The 26,123-nt window shown below is 34.7% G+C and overlaps 1 long non-coding RNA gene across 1 annotated transcript in view; it reads right to left on the minus strand.

Moving 5' to 3' along the window:
• Positions 1-4,665: 4,665 nt before the first annotated feature.
• LOC140867275 (uncharacterized) overlaps positions 4,666-26,123 on the minus strand; it is a 29,469-nt gene continuing 8,011 nt past the window's right edge. The window contains exons 3-5 of the long non-coding RNA XR_012145097.1: positions 5,541-5,601; positions 5,431-5,462; positions 4,666-4,857 (exon numbers count right to left, since the gene is read on the minus strand). This is a non-coding gene — a long non-coding RNA (uncharacterized lncRNA). The remainder of the gene's footprint in view (positions 4,858-5,430; positions 5,463-5,540; positions 5,602-26,123) is intronic.

The following is a 26,123-nucleotide window of genomic DNA, read 5'->3' on the forward strand; positions in this document are numbered from 1 at the left end:
AAATTAATATTATTATTTTACCATTTTATATTTATATGTAAATTACACTGTATCCTTCGGTCATTAAAGACAAATTTTTTATATTCTAAAATTTTAGTATAAACTAAATATTATGTTTTTAATGTTAAAAACTAAATACTAAAACTAATTTATATTTATTTTGTTTTTAATTTGAAAATTATTAAAATATGAGGATGTTCGCGCGAACATCTAGTCAACATCTAGTCAAGAACATCAGTTAATGTTCTTAAAACGATGTCGTTTAGTATATTTCCCTTTTTTCGAAGTCAAGAATATAAGTTAATGTTCTTGAACTCAAACATCCACTACAATAGTACCACATTGAAACAAATTATATTTATGATATGTACCACATTTGAGGAACTATAATACCACATCATTGCAATTTGTGTACCGAAATCGTTACTATTCTATACAACAAAAAAGATATAATAGTACCACAAATAAAACATGATAGTTAGGAAGAAAGTGAAATTGGGGCATCACTATTCAGCAGGAGAAAAATTAACAAATATAATCTCCTCATTAAAAACTATAAATTTAAAAATTTTATTTTACAAAATATTATCAAAATTTGGGGAAAAATAAAATATTTTTAATATTCAAATTAATATTATTATTTTACCGTTTTATATTTATATGTAAATTACAATGTATCCTTCGGTCATTAAAGACAAATTTTTTATATTCTAAAATTTTAGTATAAACTAAATATTATGTTTTTAATGTTAAAAACTAAATATTAAAACTAATTTATATTTATTTCTTTTTTAATTTCTAAATTATTAAAATATAAAGATGTTCGCGCGAACATCTATTCAATTTTTGAGTTCAGGAACATTAACTTTTGTTCTTGACTTCGAAAAAAGGGCAATATACTAAACGACATCGTTTTAAGAACATTAACTTATGTTCTTGAATAGATGTTGACTAAATGTTCGCGCGAACATCTAGTCAACATCTAGTCAAGAACATCAGTTAATGTTCTTAAAACGATGTCGTTTAGTATATTGCCTTTTTTTCGAAGTCAAGAACAAAAGTTAATGTTCTTGAACTCAAACATCCACTACAATAGTACCACATTGAAACAAATTATATATATGATATGTACCACATTTGAGGAACTATAATACCACATCATTGCAATTTGTGTACCGAAATCGTTACTATTCTATACCACAAAAAAGATATAATAGTACCACAAATAAAACATGATAGTTAGGAAGAAAGTGAATTTGGGGCATCACTATTCAGCAGGAGAAAAATTAACAAATATAAGCTCCTCATTAAAAACTATAAATTTAAATATTTTATTTTACAAAATATTATCAAAATTTGGGGAAAAATAAAATATTTTTAATATTCAAATTAATATTATTATTTTACCGTTTTATATTTATATGTAAATTACAATGTATCCTTCGGTCATTAAAGACAAATTGTTTATATTCTAAAATTTTAGTATAAACTAAATATTATGTTTTTAATGTTAAAAACTAAATACTAAAACTAATTTATATTTATTTTGTTTTTAATTTGAAAATTATTAAAAATATAAGGATGTTCGCGCGAACATCTAGTCAACATCTAGTCAAGAACATCAGTTAATGTTCTTAAAACTATGTCGTTTAGTATATTGCCCTTTTTTCGAAGTCAAGAACATAAGTTAATGTTCTTGAACTCAAACATCCACTACAATAGTACCACATTGAAACAAATTATATATATGATATGTACCACATTTGAGGAACTATAATACCACATCATTGCAATTTGTGTACCGAAATCGTTACTGTTCTATACCACAAAAAAGATATAATAGTACCACAAATAAAACATGATAGTTAGGAAGAAAGTGAATTTGGGGCATCTCTATTCAGCAGGAGAAAAATTAACAAATATAAGCTCCTCATTAAAAACTATAAATTTAAAAATTTTATTTTACAAAATATTATCAAAATTTGGGGAAAAATAAAATATTTTTAATATTCAAATTAATATTATTATTTTACCGTTTTATATTTATATGTAAATTACAATGTATACTTCGGTCATTAAAGACAAATTGTTTATATTCTAAAATTTTAGTATAAACTAAATATTATGTTTTTAATGTTAAAAACTAAATACTAAAACTAATTTATATTTATTTTGTTTTTTAATTTGAAAATTATTAAAATATAAAGATGTTCGCGCGAACATCTAGTCAACATCTAGTCAAGAACATCAGTTAATGTTCTTAAATCTATGTCGTTTAGTATATTGCCCTTTTTTCGAAGTCAAGAACATAAGTTAATGTTCTTGAACTCAAACATCCACTACAATAGTACCACATTGAAACAAATTATATATATGATATGTCACACATTTGAGGAACTATAATACCACATCATTGCAATTTGTGTACCGAAATCGTTACTATTCTATACCAAAAAAAAGATATAATAGTACCACAAATAAAACATGATAGTTAGAAAGAAAGTGAATTTGGGGCATCACTATTCAGCAGGAGAAAAATTAACAAATATAAGCTCCTCATTAAAAACTATAAATTTAAAAATTTTATTTTACAAAATATTATCAAAATTTGGGGAAAATAAAATATTTTTAATATTCAAATTAATATTATTATTTTACCGTTTTATATTTATATGTAAATTAAAATGTATCCTTCGGTCATTAAAGACAAATTTTTTATATTCTAAAATTTTAGTATAAACTAAATATTATGTTTTTAATGTTAAAAACTAAATACTAAAACTAATTTATATTTATTTCGTTTTTAATTTGAAAATTATTAAAATATAAGGATGTTCGCGTGAACATCTAGTCAATGTTTGAGTTCAAGAACATTAACTTTTGTTCTTGACTTCGAAAAAAGGGCAATATACTAAACGACATCGTTTTAAGAACATTAACTTATGTTCTTGACTACATGTTGACTAGATGTTCGCGCAAACATCTAGTCAACATCTAGTCAAGAACATCAGTTAATGTTCTTAAAACGATGTCGTTTAGTACCGCTGCTCCTCAGTGCATCGAAATTCCCGAAAACAAACTTCCATACGTCGTAGCCAGTTCCCCGCATCCTCTGGTGACTCTCCTCCGATTAAAGGTTTTGGACCCATCTACATAAACCTATGCATATTGAAATGCCTCTGATCATCATGACGATGGTGATGACGTCCCCGACGATGCTCCCAATCGTCCTGATCACCCCACCGTCCACCTATGTTGTCGTGACTACTCTCGTCACCATGACCCGCCATCTACACGATGATTAAAGGTTAATCCCAATTTCAACTATCTAGATTCCAAGATTACTATGCATGCTCTGATACCATAAATGTTGTGACCCGCACCATGATCACCTACTAATCAGAAGCTTAAGCATGCATTTAACTTAATTAAATAAATCAGAAATTAAACAGCGGAAAACTTAAACAACAATAAAATATTGATTACAACCATATCGAATAAATCCAGTGCATTAACCCAAATACAACTGAAACAAAAGCCTAGACAAAGCCCTGTTGGTCATCCAACGCCTAAGCCTTCCTGGAACCACCCACATCGTCCACCCGCAGACCTTCCCCGTGGAATAAGGTGTCAAGATACAACAAAGTACGGGACATGAGCATGATAATATCAGTACGAGAGTATGAGTATACGGTGTTATGTGTGCATGTATGCAAGTGAACTGTGTATCAAGACTCTCAGATCAAGAAACAAGCTCAAAGACCGGGCCCAGGGTATATAGCACGCTGCGTCGTCGCCTCAGGATGTGGCTCATATACCCAGTGGATAATGGTGACCTGATACTAGTACAAGTGTCCAACCATCACGGTGACCTGACACAAGACTTATGTATCCAACCATCCACAAACTCGTAGGGTGAGCGCCCTACTACAGGATACCTCTAAGGTAAAGGCTCGATATGCTCATGTATGCAATATACAATCATGACATGCTGTATATAAAGACATATAAAATATGCAATCACATAATCCATGCAAACACATAATACATGCATACTCAATCTGGATATCTCGAATAATACTTTCGTACCTCATAAACTAGGCAAGCTAGATCAGCACTATGTCCAAGCCTATAATCCGCATTACAATGCAAAGTACTCATGCTTTATAATCTTATTCTAAAAGCCTTAACTACTGTGGGGACCTCGGGTGCTAATCTAATCTTACAGGACGATTAATAACTAGAAATAATCAATCTAAATATTAGTCTGCTTCATAATAAAAAAAAATAATGCAGGACAATTGGCGACGCAAAACCTTACATTTGGCGACGCAAAAAAAACGTCGCTAAAAGAATAACTTTTTTTTTACATGGGCAGACCACACACGGACCTTGGTCCGGACCATGCACGGACCAAGGCACGGGATCCGTGCCTCTTATGGACCTGGGTTCATTCCCAAGTCTGAATTTGACAACAAAGGTATTTCAAGGCAAAGTACGGACCCCTGAACGGACCTTGGCCCGGGGTCCGTGCCCTCTAGTAAAAATTCAGAATTAAACATTGAAAAGCTGTAAACATGATATATACAACTCTTATTCAATCTCAAACCTCATTTACATGCATTCTTATTCAACTACACAATCATAAACATGTAAAATACATTAATACCTTCATCTAGGATACACGACATCAAACATAAACGAGTACTCGCAAACATATATACAAGGGTTCATGTTCTTATTCTAATATGTTTGATACACTCAATATACATGTCCTCTTTTTTAAAACTCGAGTCCTCACATGCTAAAACTCTATTTCGAGCTATCCACGTCGAGTTTGACCAGCTCCTACCCCATCTATTTCCATGCACACATACAAAACACAACAATAGCCGGATAACTCCGGTGAGAATAAAATCCCAGTATAAATAACAAAACATGCAATATAATAAACGTGAATGCAATGCATGTTTCAAATGAAGGCTATCAAATCTGATATCAATCGAATATTGGTTCTTGGGATCCCGAGGAACAAAATTCTCTAATCAATCACCAACTCACCCAATCGAGGTGACGTCAAGTATTTTACATCCCCTAACTTTGGTGCAACTATAGTGAGTCATCTAGCTCTGAAAGTAAATCTACATTCCGTGCCACTCAACTATAGTCCTCCAAACTTCATATACACACTGGGACAATCAGCCCTCTATGTTTGTCAAGGTAGAGTTCTATATGAATGCAACACAATCTGTATGCATTAAATACTGTAAAACAACTTGAACTCATAACCAAATACTCAACAAACAATATCAATAATCCAAAATCACATAAAAACATCTAAGAAAACAAGTATGTGATTTAAAAGGGAAAACTCAAAAATCGTATCTATTTCGAGTGTTCTATCCCATCTGGATTCGATGTTATTTATACCTTTCAATGTCGAGTCTGAAAATACTTCAAATCTGAAAACATAAGATCAAAACTGCATATCAAAGTCTGTTCGACGTCGTTGCAAATCAATCAATCAAACTACTTCAAACCTCAAGCTTTTCTATTCCGATTCGAACTTTGAATCCCGAGTTCGAACACTTCAAAACAAATCTGAAAATGAATTATCATAAGCTCAAAGATCAACTAACCATTCAATTTAAAGCATAGCTAAATCAATAGGCTTGAACGTATATCAATTCTGAAATCGACGACGTAACGGCTAAAAATAGGTAACCGAATCAATAGCTAAATCAATATACCAAGCCAATCTCATCATATTCTTCACCATATAAATCCTATAAAAACACGTCCAGCAACATTTCAGAATTGGAGATTTCGAATTTTGCTTCTAAATTCATAAGAAATCCAAACTACAGTCTTTTTTCGATCCGTCTGCGAATATACAATCGGTTCTAGCTTATACACACATATATCCAAGAATCATAAAAACCCATCTTAAACATAAAAATCAAATATGAGAAAAGTGAATGAAACTTATACCAAAACGTAGCTCTCAGAGCGGTGATCGCAGATATATATTCGATTTTGATTACCGACGGTCGGATCAAAAGTTATCAAAGCTTTTACAGATCAAAAATAGTGTTTTGTGAAGGTTCAGCCGTCTTCTGCCTTTTTACTTTCTTTTCTTCTGATAGTTCACGTGAATAATGATATATTACAAGTGGGAATTAAGATATATATATATATATATATATATATATATATATCCAAATTGCACTTTAGTCCCTGAACTTTTGGCTATTTAAAATTCAGTCCCTAGAAAAGCGATTTAATTCAATTTAAATCCTTATTCCTTTAAAAATATTAGAATTTAATTCTAAACTCTAAATATTCTCAAATTAAATATTCTTGGATTAAAATTAAATAATCCCGGGACTTACATTTCTCCTACTCTAAGACATGAGTTCTTCGTCGAAACCATAAACAAGCTGTATATGCAATCTGTATACTCATAAGATAATGAAATAACAGAAAACAGAATAAGAACTCACATCAATGAAACAACTCTGGAAATCTCTGTCTCATATCTAACTCAGTCTCTCAAGTCACTTCTTCAGTGCCATGTCGACTCCACTGAACTTTGACCAACTGAATCGTTTGTTTCTGAGCTGTTTGTCTTTATGATCAAGAATCTGAATAGGCTGCTCAAAATAGCTAAGAGTCTCGTCAAGTTCAGCTTCATCGGACTGAAGAATATGGAAAGGATCAGGCTGATACTTACGAAGCATGGATACATGAAATACATCATGAATACCAGACAAAGATGGAGGAAGAGCGAGTCGATAAGCAAGATTGCCTATCTTCTCAATAATCTCATATGGACCGATAAAACGTGGAGATAACTTTCCTCTTTTGCCGAATTTGACTGTACCTCTAAATGGAGAAATCTTCAAGAATACTCTGTCTCCCTGATCAAAAGATAGAGGTCAACGTCTAATATTCAAATACTTTGATTGTCTGTCCTGAGCTGTTTTCATTTTTTTCTGTATAAGCTTCACATTTTCAGTCATTTCACAAATCATATCAGGCCCAACGTCAGGTACTTCTGAGATATCATCCCAATACAACGGTGATCTACGTTTCTTTCCGTACACTGCTTCAAATAGAGCCATCTCTATGCTGGTCTGATAGCTATTATTATAAGAAAATTCTGCAAGTGGTAATGAATCTTGCCATGTAGTACCAAAGTCTAGTACTACAGCTCTCAGCATATCCTTAAGTGTCTGGATAGTCCGCTCTGACTGTCCGTCTGTTTGAGGATGATAAATTGTACTCAGATGCAATTGAGTACCAAGAGCTTGTTGCAAGCTATGCCAAAAGTGTGATGTAAATCTAGGGTCTCGATCTGAAACAATAGATTTAGACACACCATGTAATCTTGCCACTTCTCTGACGTAAATCTCTGCCATCTGATCATGTCTATACGTCATTCTGTACGAGATAAAGCATGCTGATTTCGTCAATATGCCAATAATCACCCAAATGGCATCGCACCCTTTGGATGAATGTCGTAGCTGTGTAACGAAATCCATGGAAATGTGATCCCATTTCCACTCCAGAATAGACAAATTTTGCTATAGACCACCTGGTTTCTTTCTTTCCGCTTTCACCTGTTGGCAATTCAAACATTTATACACAAAATCCGTGACATCTGCTTTCATCTGTTTCCACCAATACTGTATATTCAGATCATTATACATTTTTCTGCCACTAGGATGAATACTGAATCAACTGCTATGAGCCTCTTTTAATATCTGTTGTTTCAAGTCTGAAACATCTGGAACAACAAGTCTGTTATTCACATATAAAACATCATCAGCACTGACCTAATATTCTGATTGATGTCCAGATCTGACCATCTCAATCTATTTCTGAATATTTTGATCATTCTTCCGTGCTTCTTTGATTCGCATCAACAGTTCTGGCTCAGCTTTAATAGCACAAATTCTGATAGGTTGTATATTTGTTTCAAATACTAATCCAAAAAGACAACAATATTCTACCAATTGAGATACACCTATCGTAGACAAGGACAAAGAACATACCTGTCTATTCAAGGAATCTGCAGCTGCATTGGATTTTCCTGGATAGTATTTAATCTCGCAATCGAAATCTTTCAGTAAATCTAGCCATCTACGCTGTCTCATATTCAATTCTGACTGCGAAAATAGATATTTCAAACTTTTATGATCAGAAAATATTTCAAACTTCTCACCATAAAGATAATGTCGCCATATCTTCAAATCAAATACAATGGCTGCCAATTCAAGATCATGAATTGGGTATCTGAACTCGTGTGGCTTCAGCTGTCTCGAGGCATAAGCAATTACATGGTCTCTCTGCATGAGCACACATCCAAGTCCCATGTGAGAAGCATCACAATATACAACATAATCACCTGTATCTGAAGGAATTGTCAAGACAGGTGCACTGGTAAGTCTCTTTTTCAACTCCAAGAAACTAGCTTCACAAGCTTCAGTCCAAACATACGGCATATTCTTCTGAGTTAACTGCATCATAGGCTTGGCAATGCTGGAAAAATCTCGGATAAAGCTATGATAGTGTCCTGTTAAGCCCATAAAACTCCGTATTTCTGGCACTGATGTAGGTCTAGGCCAATTCAGTACAGCCCCTACCTTGCTTGGATCCACTGAAATGCCATCACCTGAAATGATATGCCCAAGAAACACAACTTTCTACAACCAAAACTCATATTTCGATAACTTGACATATAAATTTTCAGTTCTCAAAGTCTGTAATACAATTCTGAGATGTTCAGCATGATCATGCACATTCTTGGAATATATCAAGATATCATAGATAAAAATAATGACAAAGTCATCCAAGTATTTCTGAAACACCCTATTCATCAATCCCATAAATACTGCAGGAGCATTGGTTAAACCAAAAGGCATGACAATAAATTCATAATGTTCATACCTTGTTCTGAAAGCAGTTTTAGGGATATCTTCATCTCGTACCCTCAACTGATGATATCCAGATCGCAAATCGATTTTAGAATAGGTAGCTGAACCCTGTAGCTGATCAAACAAGTCGTTGATTATGGGCAATGGATACTTATTATTTACTATCACCTTGTTCAGTTGACGATAATCGATACACAACCGCATGGAACCATCTTTCGTTTGTACAAAAAGTACCGGAGCTCCCCAAGGTGAAACGCTCGGCCTAATGAACCCTTTGGCTAGCAAATCTTCCAACTGGTCCTTCAACTCCTTAAATTCAATATGTGTCATTCTGTAAGGAGCTTTAGATATCGGTTGCGTACCTGGCATTAACTCAATACTGAAATCTATTTCTCGAACTGGAGGCAAACCAGGGATTTCATCAGGAAATACATCAGCAAATTCATGCACCACTGTAATATCTGTCACTGCTGGACTGGATTTCTATACATCGACTGCATAAATCAGAAATCTTTCTGCACCTCTCTGCAATAAATGAGTCATAGATAACAAAAATATCAAAGGGATCTTGGCTCGAGAACCCTTACCGTAGAATTTCCATTCAGCTGCCATTTATGGTCTAAATCTGACCACTTTCTGGAAACAATCTACAGTCGCCCTGTACTTGGTTAACATGTCTATACCGATAATGCAATCGAAATCTGATAATCCAAGTACTATACAATCCAAATCAATCACATTCCCGTCATATTGTAGTGCACAATTCCGAATAATTCTAATAGATACAATACCTTCACCCAAAGGTGAAGAAATAGAAACAACAGTAGGCAATGGCTGAGACGATAAAGAATGCACCATAACAAATTTTTCAGATATGAATGTATGTGATGCACTGTATCTATCAAAACATAGGCAAGATAACCATAAATAGAGCAGTTACTTGCTATGACGTCGTCAGGTGCTGCTTGGGCCTGATCCTCAGTAAGTGCAAATACTCGAGCATATTGCCTAGGAGGTTGTGTCACAGTCTGGCTTCCTCCTGGTCTGGTTTATTGTTGTGGCTGGAATGAATGCACTGATTGCCTTTTTGCTTGGGGGACTGGTCGAGAATAACTTGCACCAGTGGTTCTGTCTGTTGCTTTTTGAGGACACACCTTGGCATAGTGACCTGGTTGGCGACAAATATTACAAGTACCTGATACACCTCTGCACTAATCAGTAGCATGTCGTCCACCACACTTACCACAAAAAACTCCTGAATCACTGGACCTCTGACTTGCACCATACTGCCTTTGGCCACTAGAACTAGATGAACTACCGCCAGACTTCTTAAATTGTTTACCTTTCGGCCTGAATCTAGAATCCCTTCTGCCACTGCTTCCACCCCCAAATCTGGGAGATGGTTGCTGAAACTGTGGCAGATTTTGTGGCACTGATGTTGATAGTGGTTGTTGAGATGACTGTGGAATGAACGGTGCTCCTCTTTGTCTCACTAAACCTGCTTCTGATCCCTTAGCTTTATTCAGTGCTTCAGCAAAGTTATTTGGTTGTCCACAGTTCACCAGAGTAAACACGTCTGGATTGAGGCCATGAATAAACTGGTCCGCCATTGCTTCATCAGTCGCTGCTATATGTGGGGCAAACTTCAAAAGACTTTTAAAATTTGGCCACATATTCTTCAATGTTCAAATTTCCTTGCCTCAGATTAGAAAATTCAGCACCCTTATCTTTTCTGTAAGAGACTGGAAAGAAATGTTGATAGAACTCAGTTTTAAAGATAGTCTAGGTGATAGTCGTACCTCGATGTTCTAAAGCTCGTTTTGTAGTAATCCATCAGCACTTGGAAACTTCATGAAGTTGATGTATTACAAGTCTGATATGACGATCATCTGAATAATCAAGCGAGTCAAACAATTGTTCAATATCTTCTAGCCAATTCTCACAGTAAACTGAATTTTTTGTTCCTTTCAATGTTGGCGGTTTGAACGACTGAAACCGTTTCAACAATGTTTTCATTGGTGTTGCAGTAGCATCCATAGGATCAACAGATGTACTACCCTGTGTATTCTAAGGTTCTGCCTCTGGTTGTAGTATATTTGGTTGTTCTGGTTGAGGAATAGTCACTGTCTGTCTAGTCACCGGTGCTTTACGGGGAGACATATCTGATTGTCAAACAAATTAGTGCATAACAATATCATATTTTGCAAGTTATTCCATCCTTCTCTGATTAGCATTCTCATGCGTTCTCATGAGAATTCAGGTTCTGATCGAGGATAATCTGGAATATGATTGCACATAGAGCATGCAGTAGCAATGAAATCACATAATCATGCAATCACATAATTCTTGCAATTAGAAAGCATGCTCACATGTAATGCACATAATTAGATACAACATGTAATCTCATGCAATATAAATCCATCAGACAGACTCAATCTACCCCGCTCATTGACTTCTATCTCCGTCCAGAACCTATGCTCTGATACCACCTGTTGTGGGGACCTCGAGTGCTAATCTAATCTTACATAGCGATTAATAACTAGAAATATTCAATCTGAATATTAGTCTGCTTCATAATAAAAAAAATAATACAGGACAATTGGCGAAGCAAAACCTTACATTTGGCGATGCAAAACACGTCGCTAAAAGAATAACTTTTTTTTTACATGGGCAGACCACACACGGACCTTAGTTCGGACCATGCACGGACCAAGGCACGGGGTCCGTGCCTCTTCTGGACCTGGGTCTGTGCCCAAGGCTGAATTCGACAACAAAGGGATTTCAAGGCAGAGTACGGACCCCTGAACGGACCTTGTCACGGGGTCCGTGCCCTGTACTAAAAATTCAGAATTAAACATTGCAAAGCTGTAAACATGAGATATACAACTCTTATTCAATCTCAAACCTCATTTACATGCATTCTTATTCAACTACACAATCATAAACATGTAAAGTACATTAATCCCTTCATTTTGGATACACGAAATCAAACATAAACAAGTACTCGCAAACATATATACAAGGGTTCATGTTCTTATTCTAATATGTTTGATACACTCAATATACATGTCCTCTTGCTTAAAACCCGAGTCCTCACATGCTAAAACTCTATCTCGAGCTATCCACGTCGAGTATGACCAGCTCCTGCCCCATCTATTGTCATGCACACATACAAAATGCAGCAATAGCCGGATAACTCCGGTGAGAATAAAATCCCAGTATAAATAACAAAAAATGCAATATAATAAATGTGAATGCAATGCATGTTTCAAAAGAAGGCTATCAAATCTGATATCAATCGAATATTGGTTCTTGGGATCCCGGGGAATAAAATTCTCTAATCGATCACCAACTCACTCAATCGAGGTGACGTCAAGTATTTTACATCCCCTGACTTTGGTGCAACTATAGTGAGTCATCTAGCTCTGAAAGTATATCTACATTCCGTGTCACTCAACTACAGTCCTCCAAACATCATTTACACTCTAGGACAATCAGCCCTCTGTGTTTGTGAAGGTAGAGTTCAATATGAATGCAACACAATCTGTATGCATTAAATACTGTAAAACAACTTGAACTCATAACCAAATACTCAACAAACAATAACAATCATCCAAAATCACATAAAAACATCTAAGAAAACAAGTATGTGATTTAAAAGGGAATACTCGAAAATCGTATTTATTTCGAGTGTTCTATCCCAACTGGATTTGCTGTCATTTATACCTTTCAATGTCGAGTCTGAAAATACTTCAAATCTGAAAACATAAGATCAAAACTGCATATCAAGTCAGTTCGACGTCATTGCAAATCAATCAATCAAACTACTTCAAACCTCAAACTTTTTTATTCCGATTCGAACGTTGAATTCCCGAGTTCCAACACTTCAAAACAAATCTAAAAATGAATTATCATAAGCTCAAATATCAACTAACCATTCAATTTAAAGCATAGCTAAGTCAATAGGCTTGAACGTATATCAATTTTGAAATCGACGGCGTAACGGCTAAAAATCGATAACCGAATCAATAGCAAAATCAATCTACCAAGCCAATCTCATCATATTCTTCACCATATCAATCCTATAAACACACGTCCAGCAACATTTCAGAATTGGAGATTTCGAATTTGCTTCTAAATTCATAAGAAATCCAAACTACAGTCTTTTTCTGATCCGTCTGCGAATATACGATCGGTGCTAGCTTATACACACATATATCCAAGAATCATAAAAACCCATCTTCAACATAAAAATCAAATATGAGAAAAGTGAATGAAACTTGTACCAAAACGTAGATCTCGGAGCGGTGATCGCAGATATATATTCGATTCTGATTTTTGACGATCGGGTCAAAAGTTATCGGAGATTTTACAAATAAAAAAATGGCGTTTTGTGAAGGTTCAGCCGTCTTCTGCCCTTTTCCTTTCTTTTATTCTAATAATTCACGTGAATAATGATATATTACATGTGGGAATTAAGATATATATAGCCAAATTTCACTTTAGTCCCTGAACTTTTGGATATTTGAAATTCAGTCCCCGGAAAAAGCGATTTAATTCAATTTCAATCCTTATTCATTTAAGAATATTAGAATTTAATTCTAAACTCTAAATATTTCCAAATTAAATATTCTCGAATTAAAATTAAATAATCCCGGGCCTTACAACTACTCTATAGCATACTCCCTATTTACTATAAGGAGCTAGAGCTATACCTGCGTTCGTCGTCAGCCCCCTGATGACGACTTCCCCATAACTTGGGCACCGCTCCGCCGCAACCCCGGAGCACCTGGCCAACCTCCGGACCAAGCCTAGGAAGCCTGGAAACACCCCAAATCCCCTAGAAAAGCCTATGAACCGAGAGAGAAATGAAATTTGGTGTGAAAATTCTGAAATCCGGAGGGTCTATTTATAGGCGGAGTTTTGACGGTCCGAACTGGATTTGGACGGTGCAAACTTCCACTTGTCCAAGCCATTTAGACACCTGGACCCTGCGGAGTTCGGACGGCCCGAAGTGGTTCGGATGGCCCGAACTGGTTTGGAGGGTCCGAACTGGTCTGTATGCTCCGAATTTTTTTGGTCCTCCGAACTCATTTTTGGACCCTCGGGACCTATCCTACCATTTTTGGACGTTTCGTATTTTTCCACTTATTTTCACCAAATAAGGACTCTTTAAACATGTTTTGATACTTTTAAAATTATATGTCATTTTCTAACATGTTTAAAATCACTTAATCTTGTAAAATGGAACCGGGCTACTACAAAGCTTCTCCTAGATCTCTTTGGCGGTTGTGCAAGTCTTAATCTTACTGAACATGGTCTTATCCAATGTATTGTAGAGGATATCTTTGGCCACATTATCAAGATTATCCATTTCTTTTTCCTCTACAGTCCACGTGGACCTATTCTTCTCTACCATATGTGGTCCACCACCTATAAAAGCAACAACTGTATTGGAATTTAAGATCTTCATGGGACTATCAGTGATGACATACCACATATCATCGTCTTGGGCAGAGATATGTATCTGCATTCAAATTTTTCAGTCATCATAATCTTCTTTTGAAAAAATAAGGATCTTGTTAAAATAGGATGTCATTGTGAGTATAAAATATATCAGCGGTTAAAGAAAACCCGCTCTGATTGCAATTGTTGGGATCAAATGTGTGTATAGAGGGAAGGTGAATACAAACTCTTAAAATATTTCAAAGATTTTTCAAATCATTGTTCATCGTCTTGCTAGGATTAGCTATCAAGACTAGTTTCTTTAACCTCAAAAAGAGTTTAGACCACTACAGTAGTGCAGATAAACAGTCCAAATATTTTTGGACTTCATTATACTCAAACAGAAACTAATAACAAGATATATGAGCAGTTAAAGTAAACAAGACAGAAACTCCTAGTACACAACATAGAACAACAGTAATTAAAGCAAAAGCAGTTGAATGAATCTTAATGAGAAACTCCTCTACAACAGTCTGAGATGAGTAGTTGGGAGTTGATTCATCGCCTTTTGTGATCTTAGATGATCAAATATGTAACTGTTATTAGTGTGAAATATGAGCAGATAAAATGAATCTTGCAAAGTTCTCAGAGAATGTTCTGATTATCTTGTAGATGTCGTGCGAGATTCTTCTACTTGTCTCTTGTTTGCATCCTCTATTTATAGACACTCTTGAGCAAAGTTCGACTGATATATTCATGAAATGCTTGTCTCAAACGTCTTTAATCCTTCTGCATATCCTCATAAATGTGAGACAAGATTTTTGCCAAAAATTCGTAGGAGCAGTTTCGTAGTATTGAAGTGAACTTCTTGCAGGTTCCATTTTTGTTAAACTTTTGAACGTTAAATGCAGTTGCATTTATGGCTTGTAATTGTCTGATCTTTGGGATATAAATGCAGTGACTTATCATGCACAACTCTTGATGTAGATGTATGAAATTCAACGGCACTTTCTTCGAAATATATCTTTAAATATTTTTAGTTGTTTGAGCAGTCAAGTATATGAAACTTATGATGCTGTCGATAGTCTGACTGTACTTTGAGACTGGTCATATGTTGCCTTTAAATACCAGACCTGTTTTTCTCAACTTGTGTTTGCTTGAGATACTTTATAGCTTAGAGCAGTCTGAATAGATTGTTGAGCATCCGAAAGTCTTTTTGCAATTCTGACTGACCTTTAGTCGAAATTATTCAACCTGTTTTACAACACATGGCAGTGCAGATTATAACAAAGAGAAGTTTTGTAATCACCAAAACTAAGGGTCCTAACATGATACTACTAAACCATTCATCAAATTCAGCCATAATTTGTTCTTGCTTCATTTTTTCATTTTCAAACTTTTGGATGGATACGGTGAGTTTGTTCTCCTTGGTTTGGTCATTTTCTTCACACAATTGTGTGAGATTTTCCGAGACCTCCTTCGTAGTGGTACAAGTCTTGATTTTGTTGAACATGTTTTTGTACAGTGTCTTGTAAAGAATATCTTTAGCAATGTTGTCAATGTTTGTCTTCTTTTTGTTCTCAGTGATCTATTCAGATCTGTGTTTCTCCATCATGTGAGGCTCACAACTGGATATGGCTACTGCAATGTTAGCTTTGAGGATTTTCATGGGTCTGTCTGTGATGATATACCACATCATCATCCTGTACAGCGAGATGTATCTGCGTACGTATTTTTAAATCATCATATTCTTCTTTAGAAAACATATGGGTCTTGTTAAATGAAGTCATGATTCAAGTAAAGATATCAGCAATCGAGAAAACCTGCTCTTACACCACTTGTTAGAATCGGGGGTGTGTGTGTGGAGAGGGGGGGGGGGGGTTGAATATACACTTTTAAAATTTTCTTTGAAATAAACGACCGGTCGAGTAGATATTAATCTACTGAACCAATATTTTAAACTTTTGAAGTTACTTGAACAAATAAAAAGTGCGAAAATAGTTCAAGGACCTTCAATGAAGTTCTTATACTCAAATCCCAACTAAGAAAACAAGATAGATAATAGAAAATGAGAGAAAACAACACAGGAGATGTGGAAGTTCGAAGGCTGAATCCTTTTATGGCTACCCTTCTTCCACACAGGAAGGAATCTACTAGAAAACTTTGGTTATTACAACGTCTTGTAACACACCCACTTCAATATTAGGACTTATCTCATGCCTAACCCGGAAATCCTAGTTTATCACAAGATAAAATTATAGTTTTTTTTTATCAAACTATTACAAATTTAGCATCACTTGTTTGAATCCAAAGATCCAAACTATCAAACTCTTCTTCTCGAGTTTTCTGTCTGAAACGGTCGAGGAACTAGAGAAACCATTGGTTGATCCTAGAAGATTTGATAACTTTATTGATAAGCAAGGGTTGATATAAGCAAAGTGAAAATGGCTTTTGCAAGTGCTCGAGTAGGATTTCTAGCATGGTGAGAGATTCAAAACATAACAATAAGTTTAAGTGATTATTCTATCTTCAAGCAATCTCTATATATTGTGTCTTTTTCATGGAGAGACTTAACTTTCATCTGAATATCATTCATGCAAAGGTATTGTTGATGTTTTCCTTTCTTGAAGTGTAGTATGCTTTAATAAATGTGAGATTTGGTTCTTTCCCAATCAAGAAGGCAACGGTCGCAGACAGTCTCTGATAATCAGCTAAGCAGTGAACAATTTGAGAAAACATTATGACTTTCTTGATTCCTTTTTGTTTGTGCATGTCTTGACAATATACTTTTACTGAAAAACACTGTACAACTTTGAACAGTTTGTAGCTTGAATCAAAAGATATCCCTAAAAGCTGTTGTGACATATACTTGTAATAGTGAACGGTCGAGGATTGCTTGGATTAGGCAACCCACCAATGATTAATTGTTTATTGTTTATTACCATCAAAACTTAGGGATTTAACACATATGCATGATTCTTTAAAAGACATAGATTCCAACATCTTAAAACATATGAAAGAAGCACACATCATATAATGAATCTTATACATATAAACGACATGAATTAAATTGTGTACGATCGAAGATTGAATTTTAAAGTAAGTACAAAATATTTTAAAACATATATATAAGCCCACTTACAACATCTTAAAACATATAAAAGAATCACATGGAATAAAATGAATTATATACATATCATAGACGTGAATCAATTGGTGTACGATTGATAAGTGCATTTTATGCACTTAATTTATAATGATTTGACTTGAATTTTGTGATGTATCGATCGCTTTTATGCGTATTTGTTTTTTTGTTTTTTTTTGTGATATGCAAGGATTGGAAGTTAAGCACCGAGAAGAGGCACAAAAAGGAATTACGAAGCAGTAATTTTCCAGAAATTATTGCCAACTCTAGAGAGATACGAATCTGATCTTCACCGTTCATAATGTATTATAACATGCTATAAAGCTTCTTTCCAAATTTCATCTTGATCCAACTTCTAGAACTTTGTAGATGATTTTCGCAAGAATTCTGCGCGCTGGACATGAAGCATCAGCGCCCCAGCGCCCGAAACCAAGCGCTGCAGCGCAATGCCTGCGCGAGAAAGGTGCAGAATTTTGAGTTTTTAAAATACATGACTTCTCGGGATTTATTCGACGGACTTCAAGGAAGTATAAAATAGGGGGAGAAGCCGCACAACAGCAGCACACACGTGATAGAATTGATAGAAGAAGAAGAGGAACACAAAAAACACAACCACACACAACTACACATTCAAGGAGGCTTGGAACACAGATTTGAGACGTGGGAGCGAACGACGAGAGATAATCGAATCACAAGAGTGAGGACATTCATCTGGGACGGAGAATCTATTTACTCTGTGATTTATATTATCTGCCTTGATTTATTATGAGATTTTTGAATATGTCTATGTGTTTAGTTATTTCATTATAAACTTATTAGTTTTTCTAGATCTTGATTCGAATTTCATGTTTTGAATATTATTTTGCTTCATATTATTTTTTATTAACAATTTATTTGTGTATTCTTGTTTTGATTGCCTTTCAATTTACTGGTCATAGATTGAATGTTAAATTTATTTGAAATCTGGCACTCGGGAGAGACGATTTTGAATAGGATCATTGGAAAACACAACCTATGAGTTTGGTAGAGTTTGGAAGGCTTACAAGTTCCTATGAAGTCATTGAAAGAGAATCGTAGAACTTGATTAAATTATTTTGTTGTTTGATTTCTGATAGGGATATCGAAATTGACATTAGAATAGTAAAAGTTAATCGACACTCGGGAGAGGCAATAAATAACACTTAAGGTTCTTGGCCTATAAATTGGAATAAATGATATTATCAACTGATATGATTTACATGAATGAAAATTGGGTGAAATCTTGTATCTAAAACCCGTCTCAGATCATGTACCCAAAGTCGTCCTTGAAATTTTGGTTCATTTCATTTATTTTATTTTATTGAATTTAAAACTTTGATTTTCTAAACAAAGTTGAGATTATTTTAATTACAAGATTTGATGTGATTATAAATTTTCAATTCTCGTGGGAACGATTCTACTTATCATATATTAAAACTTGACACCGTGCACTTGCGAGTGAAAAATACGCAACAACGATCTGGTTTTAAAATGAATACATTATATTTTAAAGCATATGTTAGCCTACTTACCCTGAATCACATGAAATGTGAGTCAAAAGTGCCAAATATATGGATGAAACTCTTTCTCGAAAATGGACAACACTTCGGTAGAACTTTAGCTTGAATCGAGACAATACTTTGGGTAGCACTCTTTCTTAAAAATCGACAAAAATTGGCTCAAAATCTGGGAGATTATATAGTGTGTTCCTTAGTTTGATACGCCACAAGTCACCAAAAGAATACACGAAGAAGGAGAGTGAAAGAAATTCTCGGATTTTCATAGGCATGAAAATCAATTAATTACCTTTAAGAAGCGTCAGCAATATTTGAACGGTCGAATCGATCTCAAATTTGGTCCAAACTTTTGTGAAGACTTGAATTAAATTTTGAATGGTGGATATTAAATTTTGATATCATTTGAAGCGCCGACCCAACGACGAATATAAACTGTCGTTTCTCGCATGGAATCTGTATAGTATTATTGTGAAGGTATTTCAAAGAAATCTAACCTTTTAATTGGACTAAAATTTGTACTAGATGTTTAAAGCACGGTGTTGTATATTTCGAACGGTGAAGATTGAATTTACAAAAAAGTGACGAACATAAGTTTTTGATGTAGCCTTTCGGTGTGTTTTCATTTAGCATTGAACGTGTATATTTAGGCTAAGAGCAAGACGAAATTGCAGAATTTTCAATGCATTAATCAGCCTTAATTTCATATGTCAATGGGCTGAAAAAGGTTTGAGAATATTCAAAATGATTTGCTTCTATGTTGGTTAATTCTTGGCCCAAATTCGGTTGATTCAATGTCATATCATGGAAATAATATGATGCTTAATTTTAGTTGATTTATCTTCAAAAATATCTTATTTCTTGGCTGCCAAGTTTGGAAAATTAGGGTTGCAACAATTAAAATTTGAAAATCGGATTCTCACAAAGAAGAAAAAAAATCTTTTATTACAAAAGATGTGTTGAAAAATGAAATATATTTTTGAAAATCGACATTTACTTTTGCCTTATACTACACAATGAATATAGTGAAGACGAATGCAATAGTTAGCCTAGAAATTCATTGGTATGAATATTTTTATGACTTGACATAATTTATTGGGAAATCCAAATTTTACAATTATGCGGAACAATTATATTGATAATTCACATGGACATCAATTAAATAACAAGAAGATTGTTAATTTGAAAGAATTTTAATGTGTTGATTGTTCTCAAGGCAAATTAATTATAAGTCTTCACTAGCTAAAGTTGATATTAAATCACCAACATTTTTAGAAAGAATACAAGAAGATATTTGTTGGCACATTCACCCATCATGTCTATCATTTAAATATTTTATGTTTTGATTGATGTATCTATAATATGGTTATATATGTGTTTACTATTATATCGCAAAATGGTGTTTGCAAGATTATTGGCTCAAATAATTTGACTAAGATTACAATTTGAATAATTTAAATTAAGAGGATTTTATTGATAATGCTGATAAATTACATCCCAAAATTTTAATAACTATTGTAGTATGTCAATTGAGATAAATTGTTGAACATTATGTTGCAAATGGTCATATACAAAATGGTTTGGCAAAGTTATTGATTAATCATCTCTAATTGATAGATAACCATTAACAATGAGAACAAAACTCTCCACATGTGTCTAGGGATATGATATTTTGTATATAACAACACTTACACGCATCAGACTGACTAGTTATCATGAATTCTCCTCTTTACAACTAGCTTTTGACCAAGAGCTTAATATTTATCATATAAGAATAAATTTGTATATGCGGTGATTAGGAGATAAAATATGACATCACCAACTAAATTAACTTGGTGTGCATCATTAGATCAATTTGATTATCGGACAAATGAATGCGAACTTGAGATTCAATAACAGTACATTTGCAAGGTATTACAAATAAATTATATGATGTATTTAATGGGAAAATGGTAACTAAGTCATACATACTGGTTGCTAATGCTCCAGCATATATTGATGTTATGAAAGAACAGTCAAACATGTAGCCAACTGCTTAAATCAAGATTGGAATACAAATTAGATCCAAAAATAAAATCCACGAAAATAAAAGGAGCAAATAATAAAGTTTCCCATATTGAAAAAAAGTGATTTATTAATTGATCAGTCTGATAAGTTGATGATCAAACCCCCGAAGAAATTCAAGTATTTGAAAATGAAGAGATATCGATAAATTACGTCAAAACCGTGAAATGTTAAATCAAGTGAAAATTATTGTTGACAATAAGTTTACCTATGATGTGACATTTGATGTTATGCTGATCTAGATCATAAATTTGTTAATAATGTCTCTATAGACATGATTGGCCAAGTTTGAAAAATGCAATACAAGAAGAGTACTCTCACTTGCAAAATATGAGATTTTTTGGACTTGTGGTCCAAAAACCAAAATCAGGAATTCTCGTGGATTACAAATGAGTTTTTGTACAAAAATGTAATGAGAAAATGAAGCGATTTATTTTCTTTTAATTCTTGTGATTGATTAGGTATGCAGACAACTAGTTGATCCGCACAAAAGAAAATGAGAAACTTGTTGCTTAATTTTTCATGACGAAACATCTATATCCCGAAGATCTACGAAGATAATATGTACGCAGATACATCTCGCTGTACAGGATGATGATGTGACCAATTTTTCATACACTACTCAACTAAATTCAACCAATTCGTTCAAGTGATAATCTGACCAATTTTTCACAAAATCATTGTCAATGTCAACTTTTGAGAAATTGGTTTACAAGATCGAAATGCGATGAGTTAGATATTTCAAGTGAAGCTTGCAACAAGGGCAGTTAATCTCGGTTGCACTTTTCCCCTTCTTCATTATTTTTTTTTCTTGGCAATGTTTTTAGCGAGATAGATAAGCAACAACAAAAGATGTTGTAGTCTTTTCCATTCACTAAGTTTTTAACCAATTGAGTTTTTCCTATAAGATTTTAATGAGGTACATCTGTCAAATGACATCCAAGAGGGAGTGTTACAATATTATATGAAGATAATCAAATATCGAGTTATCATAGAAAGTCATATTCAATTTTTAAAGAGATGATAAAGAATCATGATCAAATCAATATATTTTGATCTTATTTTTAATTTTTTGTACCTATAAATAGTTACCCATATAACACATTTGATATATTGAATTTACTTATTTTTTTTCTATTATTATTTGATTAGTTCTTGATTTATTTCGTAACAATTTTTTTTATTTGATAATAAGAATAATAAGTTGTACTTATAAAGCTTCCATTTGATTACCCGCAAATTCTTATGTGAGAGGTATCACGGTTAAATTTTGTGTGATAATATCCTAATTGGGTTACTTATAATAAAATACATATTACTTTTGAAATTATTATTTATTAAAAATATGAACGGATAAAAATTGATTCGCTGCACATGATTAATTCCGGTATCCTTATGCCTAAGCTGTTGGAAAACCGTGTTCAGATCAATTGAATCGATATCCGGTGCAGCGGAAGTTTAAAATTTTTATTTTTTCTTTGATATGAAACAATTTCATATCATGGGTATCAAAACGTTTAACGATTAAATCACACAAGTAAAATAAATAATAATTAATTAAATATTTTACCTCCAATCTCGAAGCGAGATTATGGACACCAACAGAATTTAATCTGCTCTTCTTGTATATCCCGGGAACCGATGGCGTCACGATCAATCACCGGAATAAGGTCCACGAATAGAAAACAGAAACCCTCTGATTGACTGCACTAGAAATCAATCAGAAGTTTTGCGTAGAGAATAAACAGATATGATCTGTTAATTCAGAATTGTAATTTTTCACAAAAATCACAAGTCTGAATTTTCTCCGGGAGGGACAAGGATTTCGAAAAACCCTTAGAATATTTAGAGTGTAATTTCGAAAATTATAAGACACAAAGTGTTTGATTTTCGAACCCAACACCTCTATTTATAGATAATTTCTAGTTATAATTGTATCAGGACTCTAACTCCTTAAAGCCCACAATCCATAACTTAAGCCCAACAAGCCAAGCCCGTTTTTATAGAAATTAATATAAAATTCATCGTGACTCCGATTGATAAACTGATTTCACCAATGTGCACAGAAACCATTTCTGCATCTTTTAGAGTCAAGATAATTTTTCTGAATCCGAATTCAGTGATTTCCAAAAATGCCCATCACTATGTCATTTTAGGAAATTCCACTCCCTTTAGTTGAGAAATCCAATTTCTCTTTCATTAAATTTAACTCTTTAAATTTAACTATCTCTACGGGGTTTTAGTAATCCATTACTTATGTAACCCTCAATGGTTCAGGAATACAGCTAGCTGTGGGCTCACAACTCCTTGTGACTCGGAAAAACAATTTCCGACTTACCCAACGAATCATGGTAAGAGCGTCTAGCAACATCGCCCCATGATTCCATAGGTATTACTGATAGTGCCTCCAAGAATCAGTAGATTTTGGTTAGCGTACAGTACGGTCCCTTCAACCAAATATCCCGATCGAATCAACAACCATTGGTGCATCGAGAGTCGTTCGAGATTCGATAACTATGCACAACATCTTGGAGATCTATTAGAGACATCGCATGTGTTACTAGGATAACCATTAACCTAAAACACATCATGTACTCTGGCCAGATATTCGTCACACTAATATCTCCTTAGATCGCATAGGATATCCATACTCGCAAGTATGTGGTGAATCCTTGACAACAAAGCATCGACTCCTATATGCGTCGTAACTGTACCCAATCCCGACACCTGATGACCCCCATAGAGTCGGTAAACGAGTCAAAGCACAGTACTAGCATATAGAGTCTCAATGATGTTTCAAGTAATAAGGACTAATGGTGTACAACCAAAAATGCGGACTTTATCCACTCGATAAGTGATAACCACTTGGAAAGTCCGAATAGGGTAGTTCGATCATTCATCATATGAATATCCATTTGCATGCTTCAAACATCTCTATGTTCCCTACCAATGAAACGTGGTACTCTGCATCGCAAATGCTAGTCTCAAACTCGAGCGATCCTTATCCTTATTTTCGGATGGCTCAATCGACTAGGAACTGTTTAGAATATACAGTGACTATAAGATGTGTTTCATGATAGTCATCCCCATGTACTACCACATTTTACATACACTATAGTATATTCAAGGTCTTTATCAAAACAACAATAGTATATCACAATATAACAATATGAAGAAAGATAAAGTCATTGCCATTAATAAAATGTAAATTATATTAAACAAAGATTGTTTACACAAAGAGTCATAAAAGCCCTTAGCCACAAGTTGACTATCCGGGCACCCACTCTTTCAATCTCCCACTTGCCCTAAAGCCAACTAGTCATATTACGTAATCCCATTGCTTCGCGATGTTTGTCAAACAATGGTCCTGGCAAGGGCTTCGTAAGCGGATCAGCGATATTGTCTGCAGAGGCCACTCTCTTGACTGTAATGTCTCCTCTTTCCACGATCTCCTGGATGATGTGGTATTTCCTCAGTATGTGTTTGGATCTTTGATGAGACCTTGGTTCCTTTGCCTGAGCAACGGCACCTGTGTTGTCGCAGTACACCGGGACTGGACCAACAGATTCTGGAATCACACCCAACTCTTGGATGAATTTCCTCATCCAAACCGCCTCTTTAGCAGCAGTTGATGCTGCAATGTATTCTGCCTCAGTGGTGAAATCCGCTGTGGTGTCTTGCTTGGAACTCTTCCAAGAGACAGCACCGCCATTGAGCACAAATACAAATCCAGAGGTTGATTTCGAGTCATCCACGTCACTTTGGAAGCTAGAGTCGGTGTAGCCTTCCAACTTCAATTCTCTTCCACCATAAACCATGAATATATTCTTAGTTCTTCTCAAGTACTTAAGAATATCCTTCACGGCTTTCCAATGCATTTGACCTGGATTGTCTTGATATCTGCTCGTGACGCTCAGAGCATAGGCCACATCTGGTCTAGTAGATATCATCCCATACATGATACTACCTATGGCTGACGCATATGGTATATGTGTCATTTTCTCTATCTCTTCGTCAGTCTTGGGACACATAGACTTGGATAGAGAAACTCCATGACACATAGGTAGATGTCCTCTCTTGGACTCATCCATTGAAAACCTTTTCAATATAGTGTCGATGTAGGTTGCTTGAGTGAGTCCTATCATTCTCGTAGATCTATCTCTATAGATCTGTATTCCTAGAATATAGGATGCCTCACCCAAATCCTTCATCGAGAATCTACCTGATAACCATATCTTTGTTTACTGCAACATCCCTACGTCATTCCCAATGAGTAGGATGTCATCAACATAAAGTACTAAGAATGTTACCGCATCCTTAACTACTTTCTTGTACACGCATGGTTCCTCCGGGTTCTTGATGAAACCAAAATCCTTTATTGTTTCATCAAATTTCTGGTTCAAACTTCTTGATGCTTGTTTTAGACCATAAATTGATCTCTGAAGCTTGCATACCTTATGCTCGCTTTCCATGGAGGTGAATCCTTCAGGCTGCATCATATAGATTTCTTCCTTAATGTTTCCATTAAGAAATGCAGTCTTCACATCCATTTGCCATATCTCATAGTCATACCATGCTGCTATGGCAATTAGGATTCTTATGGACTTGAACATTGCGACTGGTGAAAAGGTTTCATCATAGTCAACTCCTTGTCTTTGAGTATAACCTTTTGCAACCAATCGTGCCTTATAGGTCAACACCTTGCCATCAGGCCCAAGTTTTCTTTTGTAAATCCATTTACATCCTATTGGAACAATTCCATCAGGAGGATCTACTAAAGAACAAACTTGGTTTGAATGCATCGAGTCTATTTCCGACTGCATTGCTTCAAGCCATAAATTAGAATCCACATCAGAAATTGCTTCCTTGAAGTTTCTTGGATCACATCCAATATCGGGTTCACTTTGATCCCCTTCAAGAAGAAGACCATATCTAACAGGAGGCCTAGAAGTCCTCTCGGATCTTCTAGCAATAGGCGTGTCTTGTGATGATTCTTGA

Source organism: Henckelia pumila, chromosome 4 (assembly GCF_033568475.1).
Source record: "Henckelia pumila isolate YLH828 chromosome 4, ASM3356847v2, whole genome shotgun sequence".
Taxonomy (NCBI): domain Eukaryota; kingdom Viridiplantae; phylum Streptophyta; class Magnoliopsida; order Lamiales; family Gesneriaceae; genus Henckelia; species Henckelia pumila.